Source organism: Tamandua tetradactyla, chromosome 2 (genome assembly GCF_023851605.1).
Source record: "Tamandua tetradactyla isolate mTamTet1 chromosome 2, mTamTet1.pri, whole genome shotgun sequence".
NCBI lineage: Eukaryota > Metazoa > Chordata > Mammalia > Pilosa > Myrmecophagidae > Tamandua > Tamandua tetradactyla.
Window position 1 is genome coordinate 86,810,459 of NC_135328.1, and position 13,569 is coordinate 86,824,027.

The following is a 13,569-nucleotide window of genomic DNA, read 5'->3' on the forward strand; positions in this document are numbered from 1 at the left end:
GAGATTAGACCCAAATAGGCGTTCTCCAAGACACTTACTAGTTAGAATGTCAGAGGTCAAAGAGAAAGAGAAGATCTTGAAAGCAGCAAGAGAAAAACAATCCATTACATACAAGGGAAACCCAATAAGATTTTGTGTAGATTTCTCAGCAGAAACCATGGAAGCTAGAAGACAGTGGGATGATATATTTAAAATACTAAAAGAGAAAAACTGCCAACCAAGACTCCTATATCCAGCAAAATTATCCTTCAAAAATGAGGGAGAAATTAAAACATTCTCAGACAAAAAGTCACTGAAAGAATTCGTGACCAAGAGACCAGCTCTGCAAGAAATACTAAAGGGAGCACTAGAGTCAGATACAAAAAGACAGAAGAGAGAGATATGGAAAAGAGTGTAGAAAGAAGGAAAATCAGATATGATATATATAATACAAAAGGCAAAATGTTAGAGGAAAATATTATCCAAACAGTAATAACACTAAATGTCAATGGACTGAATTCCCCAATCAAAAGACATAGATTGGCAGAATGGATTAAAAAACAGGATCCTTCTATATGCTGTCTACAGGAAACACATCTTAGACCCAAAGATAAACATAGGTTGAAAGTGAAAGGTTGGGAAAAGATATTTCATGCAAATAACAACCAGAAAAGAGCAGGAGTGGCTATATTAATATCCAACAAATTAGACTTCAAATGTAAAACAGTTAAAAGAGACAAAGAGGGACACTATATACTAATAAAAGGAACAATTAAACAAGAAGACATAACAATCATAAATATTTACGCACCGAATCAGAATGCCCCAAAATACGTGAGGAATATACTGCAAACACTGAAAAGGGAAATAGACTCATATACCATAATAGTTGGAGACTTCAACTCACCACTCTCATCAAGGGACAGAACATCTAGACAGAGGATCAACAAAGAAATAGAGAATCTGAATATTACTATAAATGAACTAGACTTAATAGACATTTATAGGACATTACATCCCACAACAGCAGGATACACCTTTTTCTCAAGTGCTCATGGATCATTCTCAAAGATAGACCATATGCTGGGTCACAAAGCAAGTCTTAACAAATTTAAAAAGATTGAAATCTTACACAACACTTTCTCGGACCATAAAGGAATGATGTTGGAAATCAATAATAGGCAGAGTGCCAGAAAATTCACAAATACGTGGAGGCTCAACAACACACTCCTAAACAACGACGGGGTCAAAGAAGAAATTGCAAGGGAAATTAGCAAATACCTCGAGGCGAATGAAAATGAAAACACAACATATCAAAACTTATGGGATGCAGCAAAGGCAGTGCTAAGAGGGAAATTTATTGCTCTAAATGCCTATATCAGAAAAGAAGAAAAGGCAAAAATTCAGGAATTAACTATCCATTTGGAAGAACTGGAGAAAGAACAGCAAGCTAACCCCAAAGCAAGCAAAAGGAAAGAAATAACAAAGATTAGAGCACAAATAAATGAAATTGAAAACATGAAAACAATAGAGAATATCAATAAGGCCAGAAGTTGGTTCTATGAGAAAATCAATAAGATTGATGGGCCCTTAGCAAGATTGACAAAAAGAAGAAGAGAGAGGATGCAAATAAATAAGATCAGAAATGGAAGAGGAGACATAACTACTGACCTCACAGAAATAAAGGAGGTAATAACAGGATACTATGAACAACTTTACGCTAATAAATACAACAATTTAGAGGAAATGGACGGGTTCCTGGAAAGACATGAACAACCAACTTTGACTCAAGAAGACATAGATGACCTCAACAAACCAATCACAAGTAAAGAAATTGAATTAGTCATTCAAAAGCTTCCTAAAAAGAAAAGTCCAGGACCAGATGGCTTCACATGTGAATTCTACCAAACGTTCCAGAAAGAATTAGTACCAATTCTCTTCAAACTCTTCAAAAAAATCGAAGTGGAGGGAAAACTACCTAATTCATTCTGTGAAGCCAACATCACCCTCATACCAAAACCAGGCAAAGATATTACAAAAAAGAAAACTACAGACCAATCTCTCTAATGAATACAGATGCAAAAATCCTCAATAAAATTCTAGCAAATCGTATCCAACAGCACATTAAAAGAATTATACATCATGACCAAGTAGGATTCATCCCAGGTATGCAAGGCTGGTTCAACATAAGAAAATCAATTAATGTAATACACCATATCAACAAATCAAAGCAGAAAAATCACATGATCATCTCAATTGATGCAGAGAAGGCATTCGACAAGATTCAACATCCTTTCCTGTTGAAAACACTTCAAAAGATAGGAATACAAGGGAACTTCCTTAAAATGATAGAGGGAATATATGAAAAACCCACAGCTAATATCATCCTCAATGGGGAAAAATTGAAAACTTTCCCCCTAAGATCAGGAACAAGACAAGGATGTCCACTATCACCACTATTATTCAACATTGTGTTGGAGGTTCTAGCCAGAGCAATTAGACAAGAAAAAGAAATACAAGGCATCAAAATTGGAAAGGAAGAAGTAAAACTATCACTGTTTGCAGACGATATGATACTATACGTCGAAAACCCGGAAAAATCCACAACAAAACTACTAGAGCTAATAAATGAGTACAGCAAAGTAGCAGGTTACAAGATCAACATTCAAAAATCTGTAGCATTTCTATACACTAGTAATGAACAAGCTGAGGGGGAAATCAAGAAACGAATCCCATTTACAATTGCAACTAAAAGAATAAAATACCTAGGAATAAATTTAACTAAAGAGACAAAAAACCTATATAAAGAAAACTACAAAAAACTGCTAAAAGAAATCACAGAAGACCTAAATAGATGGAAGGGCATACCGTGTTCATGGATTGGAAGACTAAATATAGTTAAGATGTCAATCCTACCTAAATTGATTTACAGATTCAATGCAATACCAATCAAAATCCCAACAACTTATTTTTCAGAAATAGAAAAACCAATAAGCAAATTTATCTGGAAGGGCAGGGTGCCCCGAATTGCTATAAACATCTTGAGGAAAAAAAACGAAGCTGGAGGTCTCGCGCTGCCTGACTTTAAGGCATATTATGAAGCCACAGTGGTCAAAACAGCATGGTATTGGCATAAAGATAGATATATCGACCAATGGAATCGAATAGAGTGCTCAGATATAGACCCTCTCATCTATGGACATTTGATCTTTGATAAGGCAGTCAAGCCAACTCACCTGGGACAGAGCAGTCTCTTCAATAAATGGTGCCTAGAGAACTGGATATCCATATGCAAAAGAATAAAAGAAGACCCATCTCTCACACCCTATACAAAAGTTAACTCAAAATGGATCAAAGATCTAAACATTAGGTCTAAGACCATAAAACAGTTAGAGGAAAATGTTGGGAGATATCTTATGGATCTTACAACTGGAGGCGGTTTTATGGACCTTAAACCTAAAGCAAGAGCACTGAAGAAGGAAATAAATAAATGGGAACTCCTCAAAATTAAACACTTTTGTGCATCAAAGAACTTCATCAAGAAAGTAGAAAGACAGCCTTCACAATGGGAGACAATATTTGGAAATGATATATCAGATAAAGGTCTAGTATCCAGAATTTATAAAGAGATTGTTCATCTCAACAACAAAAAGACAGCCAACCCAATTACAAAATGGGAAAAAGACTTGAACAGACACCTCTCAGAAGAGGAAATACGGATGGCCAAGAGGCACATGAAGAGATGCTCAATGTCCCTGGCCATTAGAGAAATGCAAATCAAAACCACAATGAGATATCATCTCACACCCACCAGAATGGCCATTATCAACAAAACAGAAAATGACAAGTGCTGGAGAGGATGCGGAGAAAGAGGCACACTTATCCACTGTTGGTGGGAATGTCAAAGGGTGCAACCACTGTGGAAGGCAGTTTGGCGGTTCCTCAAAAAGCTGAATATAGAACTGCCATACGACCCAGCAATACCATTGCTAGGTATCTACTCAAAGGACTTAAGGGCAAAGACACAAACGGACATTTGCACACCAATGTTTATAGCAGCATTATTTACAATTGCAAATAGATGGAAACAGCCAAAATCTCCATCAACAGAAGAGTGGCTAAACAAACTGGGGTATATACATACGATGGAATATTATGCAGCCTTAAGACAAGATAAACTTATGAACCATGTAATAACATGGATGGGCCTAGAGAATATTATGCTGAGTGAATCCAGCCAAAAACTAAAGGACAAATACTGTATGGTCCCACTGATGTGAACGGACATTTGAGAATAAACTTGAAATATGTCATTGGTAACAGAGTTCAGCAGGAGGTAGAAACAGGGTAAGATAATGGGCAATTGGAGCTGAAGGGATACAGACTGTGCAACAGGACTAGATACAAAAACTCAAAAATGGACAGCACAATAATACCTAATTGTAAAGTAATCATGTTAAAACACTGAATGAAGCTGCATCTGAGCTATAGGTTTTTGTTTTGTTTTGTGTTGTTTTGTTTTGATTTTACTATTATTACTTTTATTTTTTTCTCTATATTAACATTCTATATCTTTATTGGTTATGTTGCTAGTTCTTCTAAACCAATGCAAATGTACTAAGAAATGATGATCATGCATCTATGTGATGATGTTAAGAATTAATGATTGCATGTGTAGAATGGTATGATCTCTAAATGTTGGGTTAATTTCTTTTTTTCCGTTAATTAAAAAAAAAAAAAAAAAAAGAGAAGGGATAATTGGAGATGAAGGGATACAGACTGTACAACGGGACTGGATATAAAAACTCAGAAATGGACAGCACAATACTACCCAATTGTAATGCAATTATGTTAAAACACTGAATGAAGCTGCATGTGAGGTATAGGTTTTTTGTTTTTGTTTTTTTTGTTTTTTTCTTTCTATTATTGTTTTAATTCTTATTCTGTTGTCTTTTTATTTCTTTTTCTAAATCGATGCAAATGTGCTAAGAAATGATGAATATGCAACTATGTGATGTTATTAAGAATTACTGATTGTACATGTAGATTGGAATGATTTCTAATTGTTTTGTTAATTCTTTTTTTAATTAATAAAAAAAAAAAAGTGGGTATGTTCAAGTTAGTTAAATTGGATTTTAAATTCAGATCTGGGTAAATGTCAGGTGAGACACAGTGGGACACCAAGGCCATAATGCATGAGAAAAGATAGTTTGTTCCTCTCAGGTCCCAGAGAGAGAGAAAAATAGAAGCATTACAAGAGGGGTCCAGCAGAAGAACCATTGGTTCAGGCGGCTCAGACAGCATGTGGGGAGCACACAGAAAGAGTGAGAAGAAGCTATGGGCTCATGTCTTTATTGTGATCCCAACCGGAAGGTTGGATTCCCACAGGAGTCAAGGACTGGTTCCTTTAAAGGAAACACAGGCACACCCAGGGAAAGGGACTGGGGTGCAAGAGTGCAGGGGATGGCTAGCTTATCATTTGAGACCAGCTGTGGGTTTTGGTTGAGGTATGTGAATGGTGGCTACAGATGTAGGTTTCGGCTCTGGGGGAAGTCCGGTTCCAGAAAAGGAAAGCTGCTTATAAACTAGGCCCGAGATTGGTGTGAAAGCAACTGGCTTAACCCAAGTAAGATGGATACCAAGGCAGCACACAAGAAATTTTTGGTAGTTATAACAGATTGGAAATTAAATGGTGACCAAATACAGAGACCTCTGGAGACAGAGATTAGTCACTCCCCAGAGCTAAGGGCTTACATTTCAAAATCTGATAAAATGAGGATCCATTTGAATACCTTCTAAAGGATTGCAAACTAGGGGCTTACTTCTTCTATTCTGAGAATAATTGTTCGAGTTAAGGAGATAAAATATTCCTGCCCACTCCGGAGGGAGAGGGGGTGTAGAGCAGCTCTCTAACAGTCCTTATATAAACTCCAATTTGTGATTTTGGAATTCCTTTCTTGTGATTCCCACCTCATTGTAAATGCAGGCCTAGTCATCTGGCTCTCATGGCATTATCCTAAAGGGAAAGAAAGGATCCTGTGGGACTACTGTAAGTCATTGCTGTAAGAGCAATAACACTCTCTGATCCAGAAACTCATGTTTATTTCAGGATAAAATAAATACAGATGTTAAAAAGAATATCAGGGGCGGGCCACGGTGGCTCAGCAGGCACAGTTCTTGCCTGTCATGCTGGAAACCCGAGTTCAATTTCCAGTACCTGCCCATAAAAAAATAATAATAAAATTGTAAAAAAAAAAAAAAAAAAAAAAATCACCGTTTCTCTCTATCTTCCAATTGTTTTTATAAACTTGAAGGGAAGACTATCAGATGCTTTTAGGTTCTGTCCTTGGTGTCCTGAATCTTCTCGTAGCTCAACCTCCCTTAGACCTTTTTTTTTTTCCACTTTTAAAAAGGGAATTAAGTTGCAAGTTTACAGTTGTAAGGCCATGAAAATGTCCAAATTAAAGCAAGACTCTACAATGTTCAAACTAAGGCATCCAGGGAAAGATACCTTGGTTCAAGAAGGCCGATGACATCTGGGGTTACTCTCTCAGCTGGGAAGACACATGGCAACATCTGTAGGCTTTCTCTCCTGGCTTCTCATTTCATAAGAATTCCCCGGGGTGGTTCCCTTCTGCATCTCTAAAGATCTCTGGCTGTGTGGCTCTGTCAGCTCTTCCTTAGAACATTTACCAGTCTTCAAACATCATGGCTTAAAGTCTCCCTTCAACCTCTTAGTTATTCTCTTATAGAAACCTCAGTTACATTCAGCCTTTAGTGAATTACTATCATACATTCTGCCAATGAAGAGTATATTACCTTTACTCTCTAGTTACTATATAAAAGGATCCATTTTGGAAAAAAAAAATAGGTTTTTAAAGTTACAAGGATAATTATAGTGTACTATATAGTATCATCACCAGGGAGAATCAACTTTAATCATTTTCAAGCTTTGGGCAAATAATCTCAAGATTTGTATTCCAAGGAAAAGCATGTTTGTTCTCGATTGAATTCTGTCCTCATCCTTACAGGCGAGTTGGAACCCTGGTTGACATTCTAACCAAGTAATCTGTAAAGGGAAATGAGAATTTTCTAAAAGACTGTAAGGACACTGTTACCAGAAAACAAGGATGCTATTATGGCTACTAAGCCTTTCAAAATGAACTATCAATAAAGGGTTTTCAATTAGAAGAATGGATGTCAGTAAAGGTACGAAGGTAAGGATGTGGGTTTCTTTAGAAAGTAGGTGGTAGTCTGTTAAAAGAAGAGACTGAGGGGGAAGTATTAGAGTGGAAAGAGGCAAGTTAAAACAGGACGAGTTTTGCTGTTCTTTTCATCTCCTGTTCTTGTTTTATTGGTGCAGACCAATGAACCTGCTGACAACAAGAAAATCTTTTAGCATGGGAAATCCACCAATGGCAATGAAAACTAGAGACTAACATTGTGGGGATAATCATGAGATATGAGCTGTTAAACTTGTTTCCTACAGCATTTGCCAATTCTAAGCATATAAAGACAGTGAAAATCTTGGCATTTTCTATACTGGGAAACTTCTAGAGGGTAGAGAAAGTATCAGATTTATGAGGTCTCAAATTCTAGTTTCGTTCTTAGGACATTTGCTAAATTGCTGCATAGAAGGGAGGCCAAACAACCAATTTTCTGAAAACCTCTGAAAAACAGAACATTCTCAAAGTCTTGCAGTACAAAGGAGACTCTCCAGGGAAAGGATTCCCAATGCATACCAGTTCTCAGTTGAAAGCCAGGGCAGACTGTGCCCAAGATACAGGGGCAAACTGAAGTAAACTAATCCTTAGAAAAATTGCAAGCCAATCCTCAATTGACTTTAATATCTCATCTATTTCAAGTAAACAGCTCTCAATCTATTTGCTTGACAAGTAAACACTGATCCCTCACTAAAGAAGATATTATCACTTGATGACTTCAGTTTTTTAAAAATACGACATTAAATAAAGCATTACTAAATAAAAATGATATCTATTAATAAACAGTTGATATGATTTTATGATGAAAACAAATAGTACAAACCAAGTATAGAAACAGACTCAAGGTAAACCAGATACTAGAATTGCTAGCCAAAAACACAGAAATAACTGATAAATACATTAAAGAAAATAGAATAAATTGAAAAATAGCTTAAATTTGAGCCAATTTAATCAGTATTGGGACTTTATGTAAAAGCACTACATGCAAATTCTATAATTAGAGAAATAATTAAAATTCCAAGATCAATAGAATTGTTTAACATATGGTATCCTACAGAAGACAAAGTTATAGATGAGTACACAAGGTTAAAAAGAAACCATACAAACTGAAAGGGAATATACAGAACAAAGAATGAAACAAAAAAAAGGAAGTAGGGAAAAAATATTACATGAATGCAGAGTATCCAAATGGTGGGAGGGGTGCAAAGGTAGTTCAATGGTAGAATTCTCACCTGCCATGCAGGAGACCTGGGCTCGATTCCCATACCACCTCCCTACCAAAAAAAAAAAAAAAATCAACACATTATGCTGCAATAATGGGATATTCACATGGAAAAACAATGAAATGTGACCCCCACAGTACAGCATACCAAAAAAAAAGTGGGAGAAGAGAATAGGACAAAAGATGTAAAGAGACAGTGAGTGATAAAAGACCTTAATTCTCATATTCAGGAAGGTCTGCATAGACCAAGAAAAAAAATGAAAAGCTTAACATGTCTAGAAATAGTAGCTTCAAATTGTTCAAATATAAAGGAAATTTTGAAGCTGCCAGATCTTAAAACACACAAACACACACACACAAACAAAAACAGACATTTCGTTCACAGGGGCAATATTAAGACAGACAGCTGATTTTTCAACAGAAATGGCAGGACTAAATACAATGGATTGAAGCACTAGGACAGCTAGCTGAAAAAAATCCCATCAGGACACTCATGCCTAGTACAATATACTTTAATGGTAGTGGAAAAATAATTGTTTTTCATTTTAAAATAAAATTTTCTTTCAACTGACATTTACTAAAAGAAATAATACTAAAAACAGAAGGGAAAATGCTCTCACAAAGAAACTTAGAAAGGAATGAAGATTCAGTGCTGAATCTGGCTCTACTCAGTGGCAGAACTTCAGAATACAAAATGCAGAAAAGGATAGAATAAAACAAGAGCAAGAAAAATCATAATCAGAGAGGTAGACTTAAGCACACAATTCAAAATAACTTATAAAGCAAGCAGGAAAAATATAAGATTTCAGATACAAAAAGAGAATCAGACAATTAAACAAACTAGACTTGATATTAACACACATTATACTCAACACAACAGGAAACAAATTATTTTATAGTACATGTACTGGTTCGAAATGATGTACGTACCCTAGAAAACCCATGTTTTAATCCTAATCCCATTTTATAAAAGCAGCCATTTCTTCTAATCCCTATTCAGCATTGTACGCTTGAAATTGTAATTAGATCATCTCCCTGGAGATGTGATTTAATCAAGAATGGCTGTTAAACTGGGTTAGGTGGAGGCATGTCTCCACCCATTTGGGTGGGTCTTGATTAGTTTCTGAAGTCCTATAAAGAAGAAACATTTTGAAGAATGGGAGATTCAAAGAGAGCAGAGCAGGATGACATAGACACAAGAAGCAAAGTCCATCAGCCAGCGACCTTTCAAGATGAAGAAGGAAAATGCCTCTCAGGAATCTTCGCAAAAGGAAGCCAGGAGAAGAAGCTAGCAGATGATGCCATGTTTGTCACATGCCTTTCCAGATAAGGAAGAAACCCTGACAGAATTTGCCATATGCCTTCTCAATTGAGAGAGGAACCCTGACCGTGTTCACCATGTGTCTTTCCAGATGAGAGAGAAACTCTGTGTTCGCCATGTGCCCTTCCACTTGAGAGAGAAACCCTGAACTTCATCGGCCTTCTTGAACCAAGGTATTTCTCCCTGGATGTCTTAGATTGGACATTTCTATAGACTTGTTTTAAATGGGACATTTAACTAGCAACTTATTAAATCCCCCTTTTTAAAAGCCATTCCGTTTCTGGTATATTGCATTCTGGCAGCTAGCAATCAGAACAGTACATATGGTATATTCAAAGCTGACAACAGAATGGGTTATAAAACCAGCCTTAACAGATCTACAAATATTCAGAATATTTTATTAATCACAGGATAACTGCAAGAGAAATCAGTAACACAAAAACAGTAGATAATATCCAACTGTTGAGAAATTAAACAAGTTCTAAATAACCCTGTATTCAAAAAAGAAATAAAATAAAAGTTTGCACTGTATAATATGTCAAAACTTGTAGGATGCATTTAAAGCAGCACATACAAATCTTTGAAACAGTTTTAAATACACATCTTTGAAATGAATCTTCTTAAAAAGTAAAAATAGGAAATCTAACCTAAGAAACTAGAAAAAAATAAATAGCAGGAATCAAAACCATGAAAAAACAGAAGGGCAATAAAGGAAAACAACAAAGGAAAAAGCTGATTCTTTAAAGCAATTAATAAAATTGATGCTTACAGCAGTTTTCATTTTTACTAACAGGGAAAACAGTATTATAAGTAAGGATATTACAGACATTAAAAACTCAAAAGAAAGATGTTATAAATATTTTCACATCATTAAAGCAGAAAATTTGGAAGGACAATTTTTTTTTTAAATACAATATACCAAAACTGAGATAGAAACCTTAAATAGTTCTATCAAAGAAATTGAATTCATTATTAAATCCTTCCCCCAAATAAAATTTCAACCTCAGCTGACAATACTGACTTTTCCCCAAAAATAAATAAAAGGAAATACCACTGTTTTTTTTTCTTTGGTGGGGGGGCAGCACATGGTCTGGGAATCGAACCCAGGTTTCCCACATGGAAGGCAAGCATTCTACCACTGAACCACCTGTGCACTAAATACCACTAATCTTTTATAAATTCTCCCTCATAGGAGAATGGGAACCCTTAACAATTCATTTTATGAGGTTAACACATCTTTAGTCCTAATGAGGACATTAAGAAGGGAGAAAATTTAGAGCCAATTTCTAAACATATTCACAAATATCCTAATAAAAAACTGGCAAATCAACCCAGTAACACACACACAAACACACACACACACACACACACACACACACACAAGAAACCAAATGGAAAATAGTACAGGATTGGTTGAGCAGTCATTCAATTTTTTAAATGATAGATTGATGGATGGATAGGTGGGTAATTAATGTGATAAAGCAAATATGTTCTACAACTGTTAAGATTTTTGCTATAAATGGTGGGAATATGGGTGTTTGTAAAATTATTTCAAATTTTCTTCATTTGAATTTTTAATAGGAAAATGTTTGAAACACATGAAGCTGTGAACTAAATAATTCATTCAGAATGCTTCATCACTATAAGAGGAAAAGGAAGAAGAAAAAATCAGCTAAATATTTCAACAAATGTAGAAAATGCATTTGACAAAACTGGACGGCTAATCACCATTAAAAGCTCTTACAAAAGAATAAAAGGCAATTCCTTTAATACAGTCAAGAATACCTGCCAAAAAGCAAACTTCCTATATGAGTTATTAAAAGATTTCCCCGAGGTTGAAAGTAATAAATTGATGTACAGTATAAGCACCTCTACTACACAACTGAACAAGCATCCTGGTCAGTGACATAAGCATTAAAAAGAAATAAAAGGTCATCCCTTTTAGAATTTGAAAGAAAAAAATAAAGCCATAATTTAATTTCAATAGCATTAAAATCTTCAAGTTAATTGTAATATGCACAAGATTCCTACAATGTAAACCACTAAATAACACTGATAGATATTTTAAATAACTGAATAAATTGAACGATGTCCATGGAATGGAAGACTTATAATAAAGATGCCAATTCTATTCAATTGATGTATAGATTCAATTATATGATCAATCAAAATCACTCCAGGAATTGTGCATGTGCATATGACTGTATGTGCGTGGAAAGTGACAAATTAATTCTAAATTTTTGTGAAAATGAAAGAGGCCAGGAATATCAAATCCAAACTTGAAGAATAAAATTTGAGAACTTAAACCTACGATAGAACATCATTTTAAAACTGTAATAACTGTTCAGCATGATCGTGATTCAGAGGAAAAAAAAATAGACCAATGGAGTAGAATAAAGTCCATAAAAAAATTAACATTTCATCACCTGGTGACTGTATTTGTCATCTGTTGTGTTTAACAACTGCCCAAAACTTAGAAGCCTAAAGCAGTAAATACTTATTGTATCACATAGTTTCAATGTGTCGGATATTCTAGAGCAGTTTAGTTAGGTGGTTCTGGCCCAAGGTCCATCATGAAGTTGTAAGTAAGGATGTCAATTGCAGGGCTGCATTATCTGCTTCCAATCTCCCTTAGAAGATTTTGGTAGAAGCTTCAGTTACTTATTACCTGGGTCTCTCCAGAGGTTATTATGGCAGCCAGATTCCTCCAGATCAAGTGATATGAGAGAAAGGGAGAGAGGGTAAATAAGAGAGTGCTCAAAATGGAGGCCACATTCTTTTATAAGGCTAATCTCAAAGTAATATACTATTACTTCTGCTGAATGTTATCGGTCACCAAGACCAGCCCTGCTACACTGTGGGAATGGACTACACAAGAATGTGAATACCTGAAAGTATGACTCATTGTGGGACCATCTTGCAGGCTATCTTGGTTATATTAGTGACACTGTAGTGCTGTGGAGAAAGAATAGTGGTCCTTTCAGTAAAATGGCCTGGGTCAATTAGATGTCCATGAATATCCATGAAAATGAATCTTGGTTATATCTCATACAAAATACCAAAAACAAATATCAGAAGACCAATAGATTTACATGTGAAAGGTAAGACAATAAGGCTTTAGAGGAAATTTAAATCTGTTCATCACCTTGTGATAAAGAGTTCTTAAAAGGAAGCAAAAAGTAATAGCGCAAATGGAAAAACGTAAAAGTCCCTGTTCATAAAAGACACCATTAAGAGAATGAATTGACATCCCACATAGTGGGAGAAAGAACTTGGAAGATATGCATGGACTTATATTCAGACTGTAAAAAAACTTGTACATTCTTATGAAAAGGGCTGATAACCCCAAATCAGTCTTCACACAAGAAGTCAACTGATCAATGAAGTTGATCACTTTTCCTATACTCATTAGAATTACACCAAGACATCACAACCTACTGGGAGGAGTGGGGAGGGGAAGGGAAGGGACAAATGTTTAGCTAAGCAAATGCATCTAAATGTCTAAAAGAAAAAATATAACACAAAAGGACAAATATTGCATGCTCTCACCAATATGAAATAATTATAATCAACAAACTCTAAGTCAGACTCTAAAATACATTACCAGGGGATGAGGTAGAGATAGGAATAGGGAGTTAAGGTTTAAAATATACAGAGTTCCTATTTGGAACTATGGAAATGTTTTGGTAATGGATGTTGGTGATGATAGTAAAACATTGTGAATGTAAATATCTGAATATATATCTGAATGTGGTTAATAGGGGAAATATTAAGTTGAACACATGGTAATAGAACAATATTTTTAAAGCATCCATGAAACTATA

General features: G+C 35.4%; 1 long non-coding RNA gene across 2 annotated transcripts in view; it reads left to right on the forward strand.

Annotated features, from left to right (window-relative positions):
* Positions 1 to 11,708, forward strand: part of LOC143661003 (uncharacterized) — a 55,523-nt gene extending 43,815 nt beyond the window's left edge. The window contains exons 8-9 of one of the 2 annotated variants that reach the window (XR_013164377.1): positions 7,011 to 7,196; positions 11,327 to 11,708. This is a non-coding gene — a long non-coding RNA (uncharacterized LOC143661003). The remainder of the gene's footprint in view (positions 1 to 7,010; positions 7,197 to 11,326) is intronic. The other variant, XR_013164374.1, reaches the window with a different exon arrangement.
* The last annotated feature ends 1,861 nt before the right edge of the window (positions 11,709 to 13,569 follow it).